Here is a 19,244-nt window from a genome sequence, read left to right as displayed (position 1 = left end):
CCTAGAACTGTTAGGCACAATAAAATAATTTATATTTTAAATACCTAGGTGAGGTTGCAAAAAAGAATGGGAAACCACCAGACATTGAGAAGGAACTCAAACATGGTGTTCTAAAGTGAGCTGACACAATGTCTGCACGGGGCGGTTGGTTATTAGTTTGAAATAGGCCTTAAAGACTAGAGAGATTTGGACTTTAACATTTAACAGGAAGAAGAGACAAGGTAGAGATTTGAAACAGACCTATAGATGAACCAAGACCCCCAAAGGTCCCCACCCTCGGTTAAAGGAGATCTAGAAAAAAAGTCTGCCCATAAGCCCCCAGAAGAGCTCAAGGAAACTTCTCTCTACCTGGACAATTTTGATCTGGCCCAGGGATGGTCAGTGATGCCTGGTAGAAACAGATGAAAGAGCAGTAGGAGAAGCACTTCCATAAATGGAGCTGCAGGAAATTTCCACAGCAGAAGAAACCCCTGATAAATTCTAAGACACATGAAAAAATATTTTGTCATGAGCGAGAGTCAACAGATGCTGTAAGGGGAGAGAGTAACACCTCCATGAACTTGACTAAACAGAATAATATGAAATAGGCTACAAAATACGTATTTTGAAAATAACTAAACATGTAAAAGAAGAACAACATAAGAAAAGAAAGCAAATTACAATAAAAAGAACCGGTAGGTTAAAAAAAAAACACAAAAACCAGAATAACTGGAAAAGAAAAATATAGTCCTTGAGAGGTTAAGTAACTTGCTTGAGGTCACTCAGCTAAAAAGTGACAGAGCTGGAGCTCAGCACATGCCTTTATCTGCCCCACGCTATGTTCTAAACATCGAGACACTAGCTCCCTACAGATCAAAATCTAAGCTAATGAATTCCACAGGAAAACCTCACCCTTTTGACTTGGCAAAATCTCTTTAGAGCGGGCATATTACTAAAAATCATATGTGGGGGCTTGATGTAAAACAAAAGAAAACCCTTGCTTTTCTCAGGGAATTCACAAGTTACAACAGAAAAGGTCTTGACATTGGTAAGGTCAACAGAGCAATTTTTATAAATCACTTGTGAACAGATCCATCAGCGTCTCTAACTATGAATGGCATAACTCATGTTCATATTTTCCTTTAAGCTTCTGAACTGTTTGCCATTTCTCGTATGTGGTTTTTTGGATGAGCGGGGGAGGAGCAGTCTGGGTGAGCTCTCTGAGTGGAGATGGGTCACTGAGCTGCAGAAGTGGTATTTAAGAAGAGAACTGAAGGGTATTTACTGTTTTGAACCGTTCAGACCCTGCTCCTTTTATCTCTCCACTTCTCCCTAACTATTCTACCAATCCCGACAAACTGGCAATTTATAGACGATGACTCCAACCTGAACAACAACGGCCACTGAGAGTTTGCTCAGGTGTATTGCTCTGGAGGACTGGCAATAACCAAGTCACAGAAACACGATTGCCCTGTGTCACATCCAGGTCATGGAGCTAGGTTTTTTTGGTGTTTTTTTTTTTTTTTTGTACATCAGACTTTTCGGAGGAGGTTTGTGATACTGGACATTTAACAAAGACACCATTGTTTTCAAGTAATATAGCTTCCAGTGCAAGGACCTGTGAAGGTTATTGTTAATGAAAAACTCATATCTTGCCTATCTTATAGATTAGCATTATTTTGTAGGCATTTATCTCTTCATTCCCAGGACATCAGCGCAGTTAATGTCTCAATCTGTTCTTCCCACACGTTCCAGGCCACCTCATGCATAAAGTGCTCCAAATGTTAGCAAACGCAAAGCACACATATTATCTAACCCAATGAATTCCAAAGGAAAACCTCACTCATTTTATTGGGCAAAATCTCTTTAGAGTGAGCCTGTTATTAAAATGGTGAATTATGTAGTTGATGCCAGGTGCAGGTGGTAAGCTGTAACGAAATGAACATGACGTATCCTTCTTTCTGACTGTCTGGTTTTAGGGCCCATTGTGTCTCCTCTCCTGTAAATATGCTAAACCCTTGGAAAGGAGGTTATTGAAATCTGAATCATGCAAGTAGGGGTTTAAATGGTGTTGTACATATGGATGCACATATGTACAACATATGATGTTGAACACCTCATGTTGAACATATGGATGCACACGTCCCCTAGAAGTAGTGTTTTGGGTTTTTTCAGATAAATACCCTGAAGTGGGATTACTGGGTCTTTCTTTGTCTCTTGTTATAGCCTTTGTTTTAAAGTCTCTTTTGTTTGGTATAAGTACTGTTACCACAGCTTTTTTCTTTTTTTATTTCCGTTTTCATGAAATATCTTTATCCCCCCTTTACTTTCAGTCTGTGGTGGTACAGTTAACAAGGACTGGTCTTGCACTTTTTGTCTTTTCAGTGTGTAATTTGATTTTAATTTTTGTGAGGCAACCAGAACCTGGAAGATTGAAGGGCACTGACTAAAATCAGTACATCTGCTCATTCTAGCAACAGTGCTGTGGTGATCGTACAGATAAGCAGTTTTGGAAAAGTATTTTGCTGTATTTAGTCATTCAACAAGGGAAGGTAGTTTAGTCATCCTTTCAGGCCATAATTACATTCTATTCCAGTGACCAGTGATAACTAATTGCACTTTGTACCCAGTGTAAAAACAAACAAACACAGGAAAGCGTAGTGTTTGGTAAATGTCACAGGCATTCTTGGAATGTAGGCTATTGCTTTGAAAGGCATAAAGGAAGAGAAAGCCTCATTTTTCTCCAGAATAATATCAGATTGTAGCAGGCAGGTGACCTGTAATAGTGCCCACTCTGGTGAGCCTTGAGGTTTGGCAACTTTTGATAAGGAAAGCAGAAGCTGTACAAAATAAAGCGTTAACATTGCATATATTCTCTCAAAGAACGTAAGTTACCTGTACAGACACACATGTAAAGCTTCACCTACATAAGCATTTGGGAAGAAAGACAAATAAATGCACAGACCATTGAGTGTAGAACCATAGACTAAAAGGCTATAAGAAACAATTTAATCCTGCATTTCTTTTTTTTTTTCCATTATGCTGTATTATCTTTACTTGAGGTTGAAGGCTCTTCCAATCATGTCACCTAGAAATCATTTCACCCACTGCTCTGTTTGGCAGCCAGTCTCTTGTCTCTCTTTTCAGCAATGGTGAGACAGATACCCTTTCCACGGGGAAAAGAAATCCATGGTTTGTTGCCTTTACCAATCACAAAAATGTTGCAGAGCCAGGTGGCAAAGCTGTTGCCATTGGAATCTTTCACATGAACCACATCAAAAGAATCAGGGTGCCTCTCTCTGTTGGGGATCACACCAATTCTTTCCAGGTTGGCACTTCTGGTTACCATGCACAGGTTACCAGTGTCAAACTTGATGAAATCAGTAATTTGCCAGTCTCCAAATCAATCTGAATGGTGTCGTTCACGTTGATGAGGGGTCAGGGTAGCGGATGGTGCGAACATCGTGGGTCACGAGATGTGGGATTCCTTTGGTGCCCACAAAGACCTTTCTCACTTTGCACAACTTGTACTTGGCCTCCTTAGGTGTAATATGATGAACAGCAAAGCAACCCTTGGTGTCATAGGTTGGTCAGAAGTTCTCTCCAGTCTTGTCAATGCTGATGACATCCATAAAACCACCCGGGTAGGTGACATCAATTCAGACCTTGCCATCAATCTTTATGAGCTGCTGCGTGCAAATCTTCTTGATTTCATCTCCTGTTAGGGCATACATCAGTCTGTTCCTTAGGAAGATGATGAGAGGGAGTAGTCCCTCAGCTTGTGGGGACCGGTGGATGGACGAGAAACAAACACACCAGTCAGTTTATCCAGCATCCAAGGCTCTGGAGCCACTACCCGCTTCAGAAGCTTCTTCCAGTTTGTGTGTGTCTTCCAATCTGCATATGCAAGGATCTTGTTTTCTTATTCATTCAGCCACCTTATAGCTTTTGATTGGAGCATTTAATCCATTTAAAGTAATTATTGATAGATATGTTGTTATTCCCATTGTATTATTCACATTTTTTATCTCTCTCTTTTTTTTTTTTTTTCATCTTAAAGAAGTCCCTTGAAGATTCCTTGTAATACTGTTTTGGTGGTGATAACTCCTTTAGCTTTTTCTTGTCTGGGAAGCTGTTTATCTGTTCTTCAATTCTAAATGATAGCTTTGCTGGGTAGAGTAATCTTTTTTTTTTAAAGATTTTTATTGAGGAATTGGGGGAAGGGGAACAGACAAGTTGCTGTCCTTTTGTTCTTCAGTCTAGTTGTGGAGGACATTGCTTCATGGGCCCAAGTTGGCACCATCATTGCGCTTTTCCTGGGCGAGGCAGATCAGTCGCCAGCTTCTGGACGGCCGCTCACGGCGGCTGCTGGCCGCTCATGCTGGCTGCTGGCTACACACGGTAGCCCATGGCAACCCACTGCAGCAGGGGCTGCAGCCTACACCATCGCAGGCCACTCACGGCTGCCCAGCCCCAGGTTGAGCCGTTGTTCAGCATCTTAGCTGTAGAGGGCAGTGTCACTGGCCCTCACATGTGGGATCCGAACTGGGGCCCTCTGGTATCCCAAGCCATCCCTTAACCAACGCGCCACTTGGCTGGCCCTGGGTAGAGTAATCTTAATTGTAGGTCCTTGCTTTTCATCACTTTGAATTATTTCCTGCCAATTCCTTCTGGCCTGCAAAGTTTCTGTTGAGAAATCAGCTGATAGTCTTATGGGAGCTCCCTTTTGGTAACTAAGTGCTTTTCTCTTGCTGCTATATGATTCTTCCTTTGTGTTCAGCCTTTGGCATACTAATTTTAATGTGTCTTGGTGTAGGCCTCTTTGAGTTCATCTTGTTCGGGACTCTCTGCATTTTCTTGGCTTATATATGTATTTCCTTTGCCAGGTTAGGGAAGTTTTCCATCATTTTTTTTCAAATAGGTTTTCAATTCCTTGCTCTCTCTATGATGTGAATGTTGGTACACTTGATGTTGTCCCAGAGGCCCCTTAAAATATTCTCATATTTTGGGGTTCTTTTTTCTTTTTACTATTCTGCATGGGTGTTTTCTGCTACCTTATCTTCTAAATCATTGATCTGGTCCTCTGCTTCATCTAATCTACTGTTGATTCCTTCTAATATATTCTCATTTCAATTAATGTATTTTTCATTTCTGACTGGTTCTTTTTTATGTTTTCTTTCTCTATTTTTACGTTTCTGTGTCTTTGTTGAAGTTCTCCCTGAGTTCACTGAGTATCCTTATAACCAGTGTTTTGAACTCTGCATCTGGTAGATTCATGTTTCCATTTTGTTTAGTTCTTTTTCTGGAGCTTTGTTCTGGGCTTTCATTTGGGATATGTTTCTTTGTCTCCTCATTTTGGCTGCCTCCTTGTGTTTGTTTCTAAACATTAGGTAGGGCTGCTATGCCTCCTGATCTTAGTAGAATGGCCTTCTGTAGTAGGTGTCCTGTGGGGCCCATTGGGACTGTCTCCCTTGTCACCAGAGCCAGGTGCTTTAGGTGTGTCCCATGTGAGGGTTATGTGTACCCTCCTGTTGTAGTTGAGTCTTGATTGCTGTTTGCATATCAGTGGGAGGGATTCACCCTTGGGCTTCTTGGTTGTAAGGATTGGCTGTGATTAAAATGGAAGAGCTGTTGTGAAGGGGCTGACTCTACAGAGCGGGATTTGATTTAGTAGGGCTCTGGTACTTGCCCAGTCTGCCCTTTAGGTGTGTCATCCATGGAGGTGGCTGGGTGATGCTCTGGCTTGGTCCAAAGCTAGCTTCTGGGCATGTCAGTTCCCAGGGCCTCCTGGGAGAAGCCCCCACCACAGACCATGTTCAATCACAGCCTGTGCCCTGCCCTGGGCCATTTGGCATCAGCCACGAAGCAATCCACAGATGGCCGCCACCTATGTTATGCTTGGAGGTGCCTCAAGAGGTCTGGCCATGAACAGTAACTGGCTGTGGCTAGTGCTGAGCTTAGAGCTGCTCCACAAGAGGCATGGGACATGCCGAAGCCAGATTCTGCTACTTTGGATTTTGTGAATCTTTGAGAGATTTTAGGAAAGCCTGCACCATGAGCCAAGATAGGCTGTTTGTACAGAAGAGGCACTGAAAGCAGCGTGGGTGTGCCCAAAAGTTGAGAGGGGCGGGGTCTCAGGAAATCACTAGGGCAGGGCAGGTGAAAGGTGTGAGCCAGGTTGATGGAGACTCACATATGGCTGCCTACGTCTGCATGCCAGGATGGGGGAGGGCTCAACAAAGAAACAGTCGTTTTTGCCAACTCCTCCATCAGAGAGAAAGCTACCCCTCCAGCCCTTGCTCTGAAGCCAGACACCTGAGTTCCTCCCCATATGTCCCTGGTGCCTTTTGAGCTGCTGCCCCAGCACTGGAGTTCAGAATAAGTGAGTCCCTTTAAGGGGAGTCAGCCACAATCTCCACTGGTTTTCACAGCAAGAAATTATGGGGACTTCTCTCCCCAGCTCTGGGCTGCTGGACTGGGGAGCCTGGTGTGAGGCTAGGACCCCTCACTCCTCCACGGGGGGATCACTGTAGCCAACATATCCCTCCTGTTTTTTTTTAAAATAGTCACTTGCAGGCGTGGGACCAACCCACTCCATGTGTCCGCCCCTCTACCGGTCTTGAGGTGGTTTCTTCTGTATGTCTTTAGTGGTAGGGCTTCAGTTCAGCCAAACTTCAGGTAATTCTCTGTGATGGTTGTTCTGTAGTTTATCTATACTTTTGATATGGTCTGAGAGTAGGTAAGCACAGCCTTTACATACTTCACTTTCTTGACCAGAAATCCTCAAATAACCTATTGGGTTGTTGGAAAAGTCATAACGTATTTTTTTCTATGTTTTTCATTGTAAAAATGAGTCATGACTTTTACAACAACCCAATATTTAAGCACTGGTTCAGTTTGGAGAAAACTACTATTGTTATTGCACTTACTGTCATTATATAAAATTGTCAATATATAAAATTGAAGTCCTTCAGGATCCTGTTATTCCCTGTAAGGACTATAAGACGTAGTATATCATAGTGGAGGCCATGAGTACATTCAAATACATCATAACTAAGCTATACTCAGTATTTCATTTCTAATTTGATTTGTTGGGATTCATATCCTGACTTTACCCATTTATCTGTGTGATCATGGTCAAGTCACTATTCTCTAAGCTTCAGTTTTTTTCATCTTTAAAATTTGAGTGGCAATAGTACTTGTTGGGGTGTTTATAAAATTTAATGGTCTATTATATATGAAAACACAGCTTGGCTTAGCTATTGCTTTGTTATCATATTGTACACTGCACTGCTATCCTTTGGGCTAAGTTTTAGAAACATGTGTATAAACCTCTCATGGCAGAAAGAATAAACTACCATTGTTTAGAACAAAACATTTTTAGGTGGCTACTTTGTATGCTGGCCAGCTCAGGTTAACTTTCTTGTCATCATGGGAGATTTCTGTTGCCCTTTAATGGTCTTGTTGTACCTCTTGTGAGCCAACTTTTCATGTTGGCAGACTTTTCAACCTGCTAATGGGGCCACCCAGGGTCAGGGGCATGTGTGGGTTTCTTAAGGTTCTTTCCCAGGGTATGGCAACTACTGCTGGAGTTGGTGAGGGAGGCAAGTCAAGTAAAAGATCTAGTCACAGATTCTAGAATGTTTGGATACAAGATAGAGAATTGAGCAGATGGAGGTTGTAGGCTGGCATGAATCAGAGAAGAGGATGAATGATGAATGAAGTGGACAAAAAAAAAGGATAAATAAAAAGAAAAAAAATTCTGTGGGATAGTACTTTAGTGGAAAATACAAAAAAATCCACAAAGCCTTCTTCAAGGTAAGCAATTCTGCAGAAAAGATTGTGATTTAAGGAAGGTGGCATTAAAATGGATGACACTAAAGTAATAAAATTAGAAGAAAAAAAGAGCAAAGTTTTTAGTTGAGAAACAAGTCTTTTGTGGAAGTTTCCCACAGCAAATTTCATGTTAGCATCTGTCTGTTTTGTGTAAGCATGTGTTAATATACATGCTATGTTCTTACCAGTAGCTTTTAAGGCATACTTTTATTCATCAGCATGTCTTTATTTGAAAAACAACAAGAACTTAAAGATTTAATTTTCTTCCTTAAGTCACATTCCTTAACTCTAGCCAAGCCTCACAAAAGAGTAACAGATGATAAATTCCAGTCTTTTCCAAGCCAGACCGACTCTGAGGTGGTGGATGTTTGGTTTCCATTAGAAACATTAGGAGAAATAAATTATTTTAGACTCATGGAAAAATGTGTGTTACAAATATAAAATATCCAAATTCGGAAAATTAATTTAGTAATCTGACAGTTAAAATAGTAAAACCTATTGTTTTTCCCAATGGCTTAGAAAGTATAACTGAAAGTGGACATATTGAAAAGACTGTGGTGGCGATCCTTCACAGTTCAGTCTCTCAGGAGTACGGTTAATGTGTAATAACAACCATGCCAATTTTGTTTTTTAAAGGTTTTGCCTCCCAGCCAGGTGATAATAAACATTAACCAACACCAAAGTGGATTCATCAAAGACAGCGATTCTCAACATTGGCTGCACACTGGGAGCACCTGAGGAGCTTTTAAAAATACTCACTCCTGGCTGCCACCCCCAGCAATTCAGATTTAATTTGGATGGACTGGCAGCTTGGGCATCAGGAAATATAAACGCTCCCCGGGCGATTTGAATACATAACAAAGTTTGAGAACCATCGAAAGCCTTGTTACTACTGAAAAGTGGTCCCATGGACCTACAGCATTGCTGTCAGCTAATGCAGGCTGTCAGGCCCCACCTCCCGCTGCTGAGTTAGAATCTGAATTTTGCCAAGATCCCCATGTGGCTCATATGCATATTTAAGTTTGGGAAGTACTGCTCCAAATAATTCTTGTCATTGATAATTTTTTCTTTCTCTGATGTTAGACAGTAATTACATGATTAATAAAAGATGAAAAAAATAGCTCAACTTTTTTCTTTAAAACTCAGGAAAACAGACTTTCATCTCTGACATTCTGAGGGGTAATAAAAAGTGGATAATATGAAGAGAGATCTATACATGTAGGGTTGTCAGATAATATAGAATGCCTAGTTAAATGTAAATTTCAGGTAAAGGATAATAATTATTTTTTTTTAGTAAAAGTATGTCACAAACATTGCATGAAACATACATATACTAAAAAATTAGTCATCATTTATCTGAAATCCAAATTTAACCAGGCATCCTGTGTTTTTATTTGCTAAATCTGGTAACCCTACATATATTCCCAAGAGAGGCTCTTTGCTCTCTAGGCTCTCCCAGTAAAAAAAAAAAAAAAAGGAAATGATACCATAAATGGCCAAGTCGCTGCCCCCTAAGATGTCTAGACTGATTGACTGTAATGTTGTTTCTCATCCTGTCCAGACAGCCAGGACTCTGTGACTCCCCTAAGCAGGGCTGGTGACTCACCCAACGGGAGAGTGATGGGAAATTTACTTGCTGACTAAGGAAGACTTAAAACTTGGCAAACTTTTCCTTCAGTCTAAAGCAAAAGAAAAAAATGTCCAAGGCAAATATTAAATAGAGTACAATATATTTAAAACACTAACTTGAGGCAGCAGGCAAATTTAAGTGCTTGTTGTCACGTTTTCTATTAGTTAATTACATTTTCATGGTTTGTTCCACTATTGCACTCAGAACCTGTTATTTTTAAGTATTATTGCTATTTAAGCCTCCTCAGAGGCCATTTTCCAAGTACACATTTTAGATCCATTTTCTTGATATTGCATGTAGTTTGCAAATAGAGTGGGAAATTCTTGGAGCAGAGATACGGGTGTGGATTGGATGGCCATCCTCCATTTGTCACTGACTCACAACAGGCTTTGTAACTATAGGCAAATCTGATAGCTCAGTCTTTCCTCCTGGAGTGATTGTTTAATTTTATAATCTGTACCTAACTCCTTAGATTGGTTTTCAATTACCCTTTATTCTACCCCACCATTTTACTATTTTAAAATATGACCTCTTGCTGTTATTAGATCACTAAAAGATCAGCTATGTTGGAAGAGGAAAGTAAACTTACCTTAGCCCATTCTGACTTTTTTTTTAATTTGGGAAAATTTTGATCAGGAAAAATATGAATAAAATACTAGCTGTGAAAATTATGCAATCCTATTAATGACTTTTTCTTAAATAATTCCATAGCTACTTTTGAGTAGATTGAAAGTGGAGGTGTAGCTACCCACTCTTTTTGAGAGCGTCTGAATTCCTTTCTGCTGAGGTTGGGCCCTTATATTTAATGAGTCTTGATATTGACAATGCTAGTTTCAGGACTAAAAGCAAATCAGCTTGTTTCTAGCAAACACAGGAAAAAAACTTCCCATTTAAAAGCAAAGCCCACAAATACCATATTCCAGAAGTTTATTAACTACTTTAATCCCTGAGACATGATGATGGAGGCTAAAAGTGTTAAGTGCCTAATATATATACCTAGCAACACACTATGGTGTGTGTATTATATGGTGTGTGTAAATACGAATGTTTTGCATCTTACTCTATTAAGAAATGGAGTCCTTTTCCCATGCTTTGAACCTGGTCTGACCTTGTAACTTGCTTTGACCAATAGAACGTGGCAGAAATGACGATGTGCAAGTAAAGCCTAGGTCTCAGGAGAGCTTGCAGCTTCTATGTTTGCCTTCTTGGAACACTGCCTTGAGAATGCCATGTAAGGAAGTCACTCCTGGTTTTAGGAGCCGCGTAGAGGATGAGAAGCCACTAAAAGGAGAACTGAAACACTGCACTGACAGCCAGCACCAGCTGACAAATATATGAATGAGGTCATTTTGGACCATCCAGTCTAGCCTTCACCAGAATGATGCTGCCTGAGTGGGCCCAGGAGAAACTGCTAGTCAACCCACATAGAATCATGAGAAATAATAAATCATTGCTTTAAGCCACTATGATTGGGGGGACTGGAAAGGGGTTTTATATAGCAATAGGTAACTAGAACTCCCCCAAAGGAAATCGTTAAGAAGGCAGATCCCAGGTCCCACCCCAGAAATTCTGATTTAGTATGTGTGGCTTGGGGGTCACACAAGGACCCCAGATGGAGGTGGTCCTCAGACCACCCTTTGAGGAACACGCCCTAGCGAAATTTCCTTCAGTACTGCACAGACCTGTGCAAGTGGCCACATAATAATAGTGCATCACACCTGCCATTGGTGCCCCTGGAGGTGTGCAGTGCAGGTTTCCATCCCCACGTTCAGTGTTCAGGTCCAGACAGAAGCTTTGCTTTTAATGTTTGTGTGAATAGACAGATATATACATATATATATGTATATATATAGACACACGCACATATATGTATATATTTATGTTTATGTTTATATATATTTGTATATAAATGTATTTTAATATATTTTTATATATTTATATATTATATGTAAATATATGTATAAAATAAAAATTGAAAAGGTAATTTTTATTCTTCTCCATTTGCCTAATATGGATGAATTGGGGGAGCAGTAATAGCATTGGCCTCCTAGAGAAGCAAGACTTGCTGGGAGGTGTTGAACAACATTGATGTGGGCTAAACTCTGGAAGAGGTTTAGGTACCAAAAATGCAGCAGAGTTGAGGCAGGCGCAAAAGAAGAGTGTGCAGATTTTTTAAGCACTGTGAAAGGAGGATATGGGAGAATAGGGAAGGGAGATGCTCGGGGGGGTTTATGTGAGTGTAGAACAACAAGAACTGCCGGCGGGGAATATTCTGAAACCACTATAGAAAGATGAAGGTGAATCCCCTTGAGAGCAACAATGAGTCTTACTTATGTGTATGTCCTCATTATCCCCATGATAGGCACATCGTAGAACTAAGCTGGCTTGAAGTATTTAAAGCCTTATCTTTGTGTGTGCTGCCTGGTGACCGTTGGAACTTCTAGGCCCTGCTTTCATTGTCTTATATGCTATGTGAATTCTGCTAACACGCCATCAGAAGAGACAGTTCCACTGAGAAGAAATATTTGAAAACCGATGAGTTAAAGCGTGAAGGAAGTGTTATTTAATTGAAGAGAAAGATTAATGATCAAACAAGTGTTATTTTAGTTTCAGAGATGGCTGCTTCTTGGTGGTAGATGAAAAGTCAGACTTAGTCTTCCAGTGGTTCTCTTTTGACCTCAGGAGATGATGAGAACCAGCCGTCCCTCAAAAATTGCTATCTCCCCAGGACCTTTGGCGAGGTCAACTTGCATTTTCTTTGCCACAGTGAAAGTGAAACCACTTGTGGTAAAAACCCCAATTTCTAGTACAGTAACATAACTTCTACTCAGAAATCTGCCTTTTCAGGAGCTGTTTGTGAAACTTTAGTTGCTAAAATAAAGAGTAAGAAAAAAAGCCTAGGTATCTACAGATAGCTGGCATAGAAGATCCTCCCTGGCTTGTAGGGGCTCAAAGATCTCTGATAATTACCATATTATGATTTTTCCCCCCTTTCTCTTGGGAAAAAGGTGGAATAGACAGTTATTCTTGGGAAAGTCACACAAATATGTGTGTTTTTTGCCTAGAATATAAATTATACATATTGTAATAAGGGAAAATATATAATATTTGCACAATTATGGTGAGAATCTTTTTGTCTATAAATTATGCAATTTAACACATCTGTTTCTCAGGATTGGTTAGGATATATTCCAGGATCAAATTAACTCACAAATCTCAGTGGCTTAACCCAACAGAAGCTTGGATTTCACTCTATAGCATGTGATACAGTAAAAAATGTGATGTAAACATCAGGCTTTTAAATTTCTATATACCAAGACAGCATGTGTAGAAAAGAACACAAGTTATGCTTTCTAGCCAATAAAATTCCTATAAAAATAGTGATAAGATTTTCTGACCAAGCTAAAATAGATGATCTCTAAATATAGTAGCAACCAAAGTGTGCTGAAGCCAAGAAACAATTTTCAAACCATCACAGCCGCAAAACTAGGGTTAACTGAGGAAATGGCTTGTTAGACTGATAGTTTTCACAATATCTAAAGATGATTTATAATTTATTATACAGAGAGCAAGTTTTAAGCCAACATTGCATTTTGACCACAAAAATATGGTGACAATGATCAAATGATTTTCACAGTTTAAAACTAACAAAATCTAGATTTACATAACAGTAAGAAACAATGGGGGGAACAATTTAAATGTTTTATAATTGAGATAACAGATTAACACTGAGATTAAAAATTGGGGGCACATGTGGGAATATTTCTCCCCCTACATAGGTACTAAGATTTATATGGGAAAAACTTTATACATGTTAATTATTAATCCACAGTGGGCATAAATTATATAATATATTATATGTATATATCATATATATAGTATGCTTCTCTGCATCCCCGTTTTTGCAGAACCACCCTTCCTTCATCCTGAATGGTTAAGCACATCCTACTACTGCAGTGCTGTGCCACATCCTCACCACAGAGTGATCACCTGATCTAGGTACGGCCAATCATAATATCTCACTCCTCTGAACACAGTGATTGGTTCAGGGGAGAGCAATTATTATAAACAGAGCCAATAAGAATCATTATCTGGCCTTGATATACTGATTTGGGAAGAGGGCAGCTTTTTCAGCTGGGATGGGATTGCTAAATAAGAACACAGCTTTAGATTGCAGGTAACTATTTTCCCTGGTTAACTGGGAGCCTGAAGCAGTAAGAGAGGGTAAGACTAAAAAGAAGGAAGCAGAGCTGGAAAAGGAAGAGGGGAAAAGGAGGGAGGGAGGCAGAGGTAGGTGGGGTGGCTACATTTCCTGGAAATTGTGTTGTGTTTGAAGCCAGAGCCAACCCTGGACTTCCTAGTTACATGAACCAATCCATTCTCTTTTTTGCTTTAGTTAATGTCAGTTGGATTATTGTCACTTGCAATTGAAAGAGTCCTGACAAATACTTCATTTTTGAAGGTCTTGTAGGATCTGCCATCATGCCATGGTATCTCACATGTAGTACTGAGTCAGTGAAGGCTTTCCTTTTTTTTTTTAACCCCTTCTCCCCTGTAAAGGTTTTAACTCAATGAAAGCTTATCTACTTACTTCTCTAACTCTACTCCAAGAAAAAATATATATATATATATATATATTTTAAATTTCAATTTCCATTTCCTCTATGTAACATTGGATCCTCACAGTATGGCTGAATTTACACACACACACACACACACACACACACACACACACACACACACACACACCAGAGGTGCCAAAAGAATGTATACAAATGGACACTTTGATCAACGTTGATCAAGCAGTAGTTCACCATAATCCGAAGTGTCTGGACACTGATGGTAACCACTTTGAGCACCTCTTGTAATTGCAGAAGTCAAATGTGACTTGTATTCATTTTTTGTTATCAGTATACATTGAGTATTACAATTTTAATACAGTTTTCTTTTTCTTAAAATGTGTATACATTTTTTTGGCACCCTCTGTATATATTTCTTAATCACTTCTTAAATCCATACAGGTGTTTCGTTTTTTTTCTAAATGATTTGTTTTCCAGTTGTTTGTCATGCCATTTTTCTAGTGCTCATGAAATATTTCCCATTGAGGATAATGTTATAAGTGACTGTGAGATTCTCAAACATGTTTATAAAATATTATTTAACTCATATTGTTTATGGCTGTAATATAGTGGAAAGATAAACGCTTTACAAATGCCTGGTCTTCTAACCCTCATGACACTTTTTATTATTTTTATGACCATAGCCAAGTCTTCTCTGAAACTCATTTTTCTTATGTAATGTCTAATTATATGGAATATATAGTTATATGAAAAAGAGAAAATTTTATTTAAAAATCTTGAGCCAGAATCCTTTTTAAGGTAAAAAAAAAAATTTGACTTAGATTTTTAATTGAAAATTTGAGTCTGGCCATATAAGTCTTAAACATGGACTGAAAACACAGGGCAAAACCAAGAGACACCTGATTTGCTCAGAATAAAAATATGAGAGAAATTTAGATACGGCATTTGCTCAGAGAGAAGAAACTGGGGCTTGGGCATGAAGAGAAGAGGAAAAAAAGCGAGTCTGATAGAGGTGGGTGCAAATGACATAATGGGAGAGTCTGAGAAGGAGACACAGGCAGAAGTTCCCATGGTAAGAAAACTGACAGCTTTCAATATTTCACTGCAACATAGCCCCCTGCCATTGCCTTCAAACTTCCTACAGAGTCCTGCTACCTGCAACTACCTTGCATTTGGGTTGCTTTGTGGAATCAATGTACAAGGGACCATATTCCATGTTTGGATTGGGATAGGGTACGTGCAGGGTGGAATGAACAAACCAGATGCAGAAGTGAGGTGCAAGTGAGACTGAAATCTCCATGTAGGCTGAAACCCTTGGAGAATCCTGGGAAACATTGGGAAGGATGCTGGCAATCGTGGGAGTTACTTACCGCCCACCAGATGCATATCTCAGATGTGCAACTCATATCACATTATTTACTCTAAGATCAACTTGAGTCTGATTCAGAACCCTTATTGCTCTTTTTGACCCCATCGATTCCTGTGGCTTTGCTCCTTCTAAGCAGAAAGCTCTCTAGTGAATCTGGAAGTCCCAGCATTTAAGTATGGTCTCCACAGCCTGTTACCTAGCCATCGTATTTCAAGATGAGAGAGGTGTCCCAGAAAGGAAGGGCTATTGAAGTTAGTAAAAGGGAAAACCAAGAAGATTAGAAATGTTGATGGCAGAGCAGATTCTTCCCGCACCGCGCACCCCACCCCCTTGCCGGACTTGGCACAGTGTAGTTCTGTGATGACTAACCTAATGAATGAATTGATTCCAGGTATCAGAAACAGGGAAAATTTGGTGCAGTGTGGAGCAGAAAATGGAGGACAGATAAAATTTAACCATTCATTTTTTCAGTTGTGGAAATATAAAGTTGGAAAAACCTTTAGAATCCATCAAATCCAATTCTTTCAGCTCTGTATGAATACCATTAATAACTAACTATACTGTCCAATTTGACATATATAGCTATTAAAATGAAATAAAATTTAAAATTTAATTTCTCATACTAGCCACATTTCAAGTTCAAATCATCACATGTGCCTAATGCAATATTTGGGGGAATATAGGTACAGAATATTTCCATCATGGCAGAAAGTTCTATTAGACAATGCTGATCTATTACATCCCTATCAAATGATCATTTCGCCTTAGCTTGAATGTTTTTTATTGAGTGTCATTCCATATTGCGTTTTGGGCCAGACCTAATTGTTAGGGTGTCCTTAAAGTTTTCTTCTATATATTTATCCTAGATTGTTTGTTTGTTTGTTTGTTTTAATTGTTTTATTGGGGAACAGTGTGTTTTTCCAAGACCCATCAGCTCCAAGTCAAGTAGTTGCCTCAATCTAGCTGTGGAGGGTGCAACTCTGTGGCCCATGTGGGGATTGAACCAGCAACCCTGGTGTTATGAACACTTTGCTCTAACCAACTGAGCTAACCAGCTGCCCTAGATTGTTTAGATATATGGAAAGATTTATTTTTTATAGGGAGAACTTTATTACAGTAACTTTTAAAATTTTGTTAAAGATAAAGATAGTCTAAACTAAAATAGAATTACCTAAAATAGTTACAATAAAAAGTTAACAGTTTCTTAAAGAATCTCACCTAATCCTAAAGAAGAGCATTAATTAATGTAACCATCTCCATAATAGTAATTACTTTTTCAAAACTCAAAAGAAAAAAAAAACAACTAACTGTAGAAATACCTTCATGCTTCACAAAAATGCTGAACATGCACCAAACCTTTTATTTAATTCTTTTATGTTTCTATGAGCTAAACCTAGTGCAATTATATGATTAAAAGCTCTGTATCTAACCCTTTAGTGAATGTAATCATTTCCTATTAAATCTAAATATTTAACATTTCATGAAAATCCCCTGGCATATTTCCATAATGACTGAAAGGTGGAAATCTTTAATTAGTCTTCAAGTTTTTAGAGGAAGTAAGACTGGAGAGTTTAGAAAAAAACCCTAAATGAATCATTTAAAAGGGACAAAATTGGTGAAGGCACCAATCCATCTAAAATCCATCTGATGAGTATTGCTCATCAGAATTTAATCCATACTTCCTTTAGTAATACCAACAATTGAATGAGCTTCCATAGGACATATAAAACTCTATTATGCACTGAAAAGTAAACTAACTCTGCTTTCTGTAAATAATAAGAACTTTGTATCATCAAGGAAACTGTCAGACAATGCTTCTGTTTTAGCTACTTAAATAAGTAGGATGAATAGCAATATACTCGTAGAACAATTTCTATCAAAATCGGGTAAGAATACAAATACCTGGTACTCAAAATTTAAATCTGTTGCTTGAGGAATTAAGGTGGGTGTATCAGTTAGGATAAGTTTAGTTAAGGTATAAGTGAAAACCCTAGCAATACCGGCTTAAACAAAGATAGAGGTGTATTTTTCTGTCACATAACAGTCTGCACGTTTACAGTCCAAGACAATAATGGTGGGTCCATGGTTATCAGAAACCCAGACTTTCAGCTCTATAATTCTTAGGTCATGACTTCTGTTACCAAACAATGCTACTGCAGCTCCAGCTATCACATCCATGTCCTAGACATCAGCTATAAAGAAATTGCAGAGGAACAGGGACCTGATTGTTAAACTAGCTCCCTTCTAAGAGCTTTCTTCTTCTTTCTTTTTTAGCTAGACACATTATTGTCACAACACAATATAGGGGTTTTATTACCAAACAGGAAGGAGACAATGAATATTGGGTAGTAGCTAGCAGTCCCTGTCAGAGCAGGCAGATCATCCTTTCCCTGTGCTATTCTTCCATTGTTGGGCTGGTCACATTGCATGTAATTATTTATATAGGAAACAGAATTGTGTAGCAGTAAAGAGCACAGGCTGTTAGAGTAATCCTATATCTCAGTTTGCCCTAGCTAGTTCCAATGCATAGCAGTTGTACCAATATAATTATTATCAGTATCCCTATTATTCTCTAAAGTGACCCACCCAGTTGGACAATTAATTATATGGTCACTCTAGTTATAATAGACTGGCTAGAACATCTCTATCAATTCTTAGCTTTCTGATCTCAGCAAATTACATAACTGCTTTAAACTCACTGTATGTTTTCTATTGCTGAATAACAAATTATCCCCTAAATGTACTGGTTCAAAGCAACAAACATTCATTATCTCACAGTTTCTGTGGGTCAGTAATTGGAAAGCAGCTTAGATGGATAGTTACTGGCTCAGGGTCTCTTTGAGGTTAGATGTTGGCAGGGGCTGCTATCATCTGAAAGCCTGACTGGGCAGAAGGATCACTTTGAAGATGACTCATATGTTGTTGGAATGAGGCCTCAGGTCCTCACCATGTGGGCCTCTCCATATGGCAGGCAACTTGTATCTTCTCACCACACGGCAGCTGGCTTCCCATCTGAGAGAGAACAAAAGGAAGCCACAGTACCTTTTATGAGCCAGCAAACAAAGCTGACTACTCTTTACTCTGTTCATTAAAAGCAATTCACACTCAAGGGGTGGGGAATTAGGTCCCACCTCTTGAAGGGAGCATATTTTAACATCACCACACCACTTATTGTTCTCACTGTAAAATGGGGTAAAATTACCCACATACAGTAGTAATATATTGTTATGAAGATGCATAATACATCTAAAGCATTTTAATAGAGCACTGGGCAAATAGTAAAATATATCCCTTAATAAATGTTAGCTAATATTATTTACATATTTGTCTAATTAAACTGTAGGTTTTTGGTAGGGGTCATGCTTGATTTCTATTGCTAATTCAAACCCCAATTGAAGTATTGGGCATGTAGAGGTGATGTAGTAAGTATTTGATAAATAAATTAATGATTAACATATTCTTTAATAAGACCAGTTAAGTGCAGCGTTCCTGTATGTGGAAAGAAAACCAGTGCAATAGACATGTGAATAAATTTGTTTTATTTGTGTTAAAAAATCAGATTTTCAGAGCTCCTTATATAATAGGGTTGAAAAGTGCATACTAAGGTAACATGTACTAAGTTATGTAACTTAACTAATAATATTCACTAGCATATGATGCTATTATGCGATCACCCTCTTATGTTCTTGATATTAAAATTGCTTCTGCAAAATTGTGTTTTATAGGTGTATATCCAGCTATGTCTTTTGGAGACATGGAGATTATTATTATTATTATTTTTTAATTGGGAAATTGGGGTGATGGGAACAGAGCTGGGGAATTGGGGGAAGGGGAACAGACAAGTTGCTGT

At 38.9% G+C, this 19,244-nt stretch overlaps 1 pseudogene; it reads right to left on the bottom strand.

Annotated features, from left to right (window-relative positions):
• Window positions 1-3,079: 3,079 nt before the first annotated feature.
• Window positions 3,080-15,325, bottom strand: LOC109372708 (40S ribosomal protein S4-like; annotated as a pseudogene).
• Between the last annotated feature and the right edge of the window lie 3,919 nt (window positions 15,326-19,244).

The sequence above is a fragment of the Hipposideros armiger genome, unplaced genomic scaffold (genome assembly GCF_001890085.2).
Source record: "Hipposideros armiger isolate ML-2016 unplaced genomic scaffold, ASM189008v1 scaffold_660, whole genome shotgun sequence".
In the NCBI taxonomy this organism is placed as follows: domain Eukaryota; kingdom Metazoa; phylum Chordata; class Mammalia; order Chiroptera; family Hipposideridae; genus Hipposideros; species Hipposideros armiger.
Note: the sequence above shows the minus strand (reverse complement) of the source record. Positions and strands in the feature narration are given on the sequence as shown.